The sequence below is a fragment of the Bubalus bubalis genome, chromosome 5 (assembly GCF_019923935.1).
Source record: "Bubalus bubalis isolate 160015118507 breed Murrah chromosome 5, NDDB_SH_1, whole genome shotgun sequence".
Classification (NCBI taxonomy): domain Eukaryota; kingdom Metazoa; phylum Chordata; class Mammalia; order Artiodactyla; family Bovidae; genus Bubalus; species Bubalus bubalis.
In genome coordinates, this window is record NC_059161.1 from 78669437 (window position 1) to 78673503 (window position 4067).

The 4067-nt window shown below is 41.3% G+C and overlaps 1 non-coding gene across 1 annotated transcript; it reads left to right on the forward strand.

Moving 5' to 3' along the window:
• Positions 1-3731: 3731 nt before the first annotated feature.
• On the forward strand, positions 3732-3804 carry TRNAE-CUC. The gene has a single exon. It is a non-coding gene; the product is annotated as a tRNA-Glu (tRNA).
• The last annotated feature ends 263 nt before the right edge of the window (positions 3805-4067 follow it).

Here is a 4067-nt window from a genome sequence, read left to right on the forward strand (position 1 = left end):
TAAGGTTGCAACTGGCAGCTAGCAGATAGTTATTTTAAGAATGGTTGGTGGTGTCCTTGAGACTCATACAGTTCAGAAAATTCAAATTATGAGTAATGCAGAAACCACGTGCCTGAAACCACATGCACAATGGCCACCCAGCTCCATTTTGGATGCCTGAACCACAGTTACTCCATTTTAATTTTAAAATGCAAAATCCTTAAAGCAGATGGACAGTGCATGTTTGACAGGTCAATGGCACCCCACTCCAATACTCTTGCCTGGAAAATCCCATGGATGGAGGAGCCTGGAAGGCTGCAGTCCGTGGGGTCGCTGAGGATTGGATATGACTGAGCGTCTTCACTTTCACTTTTCACCTGCATGCATTGGAGAAGGAAATGGCAACCCACTCCAGTGTTCTTGCCTGGAGAATCCCAGGGACAGGGGAGCCTGCTGGGCTGCCATCCGTGGGGTCACACAGAGTCGGACATGACTGAAGTGACTTAGCAGCATAAGCAGGCTACTTTGGTTAGCCTAAGCTCAAATTAAATCATGTCTAACAGTTAGAACTGGACATGGAACAACAGACTGGTTCCAAATAGGAAAAGGAGTACATCAAGGCTATATACTGTCACCCTGCTTATTTAACTTATATGCAGAGTACATCATGAGAAACGCTGGGCTGGAAGAAGCACAAGCTGGAATCAAGATTGGCGGGAGAAATATCAATAACCTCAGATATGCAGATGACATCACCCTTATGGCAGAAAGTGAAGAGGAACTCAAAAGCCTCTTGATGAAAGTGAAAGAGGAGAGTGAAAAAGTTGGCTTAAAGCTCAACATTCAGAAAACGAAGATCATGGCATGTGGTCCCATTACTTCATGGGAAATAGATGGGGAAACAGTGGAAACAGTGTCAGACTTTATTTTTCTGGGCTCCAAAATCACTGCAGATGGTGATTGCAGCCATGAAATTAAAAGACGCTTACTCCTTGGAAGCAAAGTTATGACCAACCTAGATAGCATATTCAAAAGCAGAGACATTACTTTGCCAACAAAGGTCCATCTAGTCAAGGCTATGGTTTTTCCATTAGTCATGTATGGATGTGAGAGTTGGACTGTGAGGAAGGCTGAGCGCCGAAGAATTGATGCTTTTGAACTGTGGTGTTGGAAAAGACTCTTGAGAGTCCCTTGGACTGCAAGGAGATCCAACCAGTCCATTCTGAAGGAGATCAGTCCTGGGATTTCTTTGGAAGGACTGATGCTAAAGCTGAAACTCTAGTACTTTGGCCACCTCATGCAAAGAGTTGACTCATTGGAAAAGACTCTGATGCTGGGAGGGATTGGGGGCAGGAGCAGAAGGGGACGACAGAGGATGAGATGGCTGGATGGCATCACTGACTCGATAGATGTGAGTCTGAGTGAACTCCGGGAGTTGGTGATGGACAGGGAGGCCTGGCGTGCTGCGATTCATGGGGTCGCAAAGAGTCAGATACGACTGAGCGAATGAACTGAACTGAGCTGAAGTTTGAATGACTCCACTGTACTCACTATGTGAAAATTTCTTCCATCACCAAATATTGCCAGGAAAAGTAAGTGCTGCCCACATGTCTCCACTGGGAGAGGACAACTGGAAGTTTGCTCCAGGTCTCTCCCGGGCCCTGCCCTACGCGTCTGCTTTCTCTGCTGTTTCCTTTCACAGTAACAAACCGTAAACATGGGTAGGAGCGCTTGTCTGAGTTCCATGAGTCCATCTGGCAAATCCTCGACCCTGCAGATGGTCCTGGGGATCTCTAAAACCACAATCCCAGTTTATTCCCTAATTCAAACTCCAAGTGGACCCTGAGGGCCAAGCCTTTCTGTCCCATTCTCACTTTTCCACCTGTGCCCCAACAACAGTTTCTTTCCCTCACGAGGTTGAGGCCCGTAGAAGCTCCCCACACTGACCCTAGGCTCCCCATCAGAGGGCTCCATTTCCACTTGTCATGCTCTCTTTCTAGCTTCTGAGCCACTTCCCAACCACAAGTTCAGTTTTGGAACTAAACATGTGATTCGGACATAACAATTTATGAGCAATGACTTCCTGAGAGCCTATGAACAATTTGCCCTGAACTTGCCCAGTGGAGACGCCACGTGGTCTCAGCCTCCAGCAAGTCACTTCCTCTCTCCAGGCTTCGTTTCCACGACCACTGATCTCTGTAGACGCTTTACAAACCACACCGGGCCTGCACACTTCAGGAAAGGACGCTTTTTGGAGACAGTACAGAGGCTAGCTATAGATAGAAGTCAGAAATCTGTCTCTGTTTCCTTTATTCCCAGTTTCCTTAGAAAAGGAGTCTTTTCTTTTATCACTAGCAAAGAAAAAGAAAATTTCAAGAAGGCTTGAAAAATAGAATAGAATGCTTTCCCAGGTGCCTTTGGGAAAATAGGCCAGATGTATTTTAGAATTCAAAATTGTTCAGATTTTAGAAAGATAATTTGGTGCAAAACCATACCTTATGTAACAACCCCAGTGACATCTGGGGCAACAGGCTGTAAATCAAACACATTGATACTTCTGCCATGAAATGTTTGAATATTCACACTGAGTCAGATGAATAAAGCTATAATTCATTGCCTTGCAATGGTTCAGGTCAGGTTTGCCTACCAAGTGACTTCAGGCTAAATTAGTGTCGCTACCATATATGTTCTGAAAAAATTCTATTCAGAGAACTTTTTGAATAGGTTAAATTTTCACATATTTATTTTTTTTAATTTTTCTTCCAGTTGTACAGAGCTATGATTGACAGGGATTGAACCTGGGTCTCTCACATTACTGGCAGATTCTTTACCATCTGAATTACAGGGAAACTCTCTTTAGATATATAGCATAATGCACACATCATGAAATACTATCAAATAAGTTTTGTGAATATTCAACTCCTATAAATGCAAAATTAAAGAAATAGAAAAAAATGTTTTTCCTTGTGATGAGAACGCTTAGGATTTATTCTCAACAATTTTAATATACAACATACAACAGTATTAATTATATTTATCATGCTATATGTAACATCTCTAGTACTTATTTATCTTATAACCGGGAATTGATACCTTTTGACTGCCTTCATCCAATTTCCCCTCCCCTCACCTTCTACTTCTGGTTAACCACAAATTTGACCTGTTTTTCTACAAGTTCTCTTGTTTGTTTTTGAAGTATAATTAACCCACAACACTATGTTAGCTCCTGTTACACAGCATAGTGACGGGATATTTCTATGCATTTCCAAAAGCACTCCCCTTTCCCCACATCCTAGCCAACACTTGTTATTTGTTGTCTTTTTAGTAACGGCCATTCTAACAGACGTGGTTTTGACTTGCTTTTCCCTGATGATTAGTGATGTTGAGCACCTTTTCAGGAATCTGTTGGCCTCTATATGCTTTTTGGAAACATATCTTCAGATCCTCCACTCATCTTAAATGGATTTTTTTTTCCTGTTGAACCATGAGTTCTTTACATATTTTGTGTACTAGCCCCTCATCAGATATATGATCGCAAGTGTTTTTTTCCCATTCTATAGGTTGCCTTTTCATTTTTGTTGATGGCTTTTTTTGCTGTACAGAAACTCTTTAGTTTGATATAGAAATCTGTGCTTTAAAAATGGGGAGTGTCAGGAAATAGATATAGGAGTATCATTTCTATATATCACTGGAGTTAAACTAGTATAACTCTGAAGCTGAATATAATGAGTTAAGATATATTTGGTAGGACTTCCCTGGTGGTCCAGTGGCTAAGACTTTGCACTCTCAGTGCAGGGGGCCCAGGTTCATTCCCTGGTCAGGGAACTAGATCCCACATGCTGCAACTAAGACCCAGGGCAGCCAAATATATATATATATATATATGTAAGATATATATCTTACATATATATCTTACATAAGATGTATGGTAAAAGGCCTTAGGGAAACCATTAAAATAATTTTTAAAAGTTTAAAAAATATTAAAGAAATTTAAATGCTGCATTAAAAAGATTCACTTAGTGCAAAATAAAAAAGTGAAAGAGGAAAAGAGAAAAAAGACCTAAGATGCATAGAAAATTAAAAGCAAA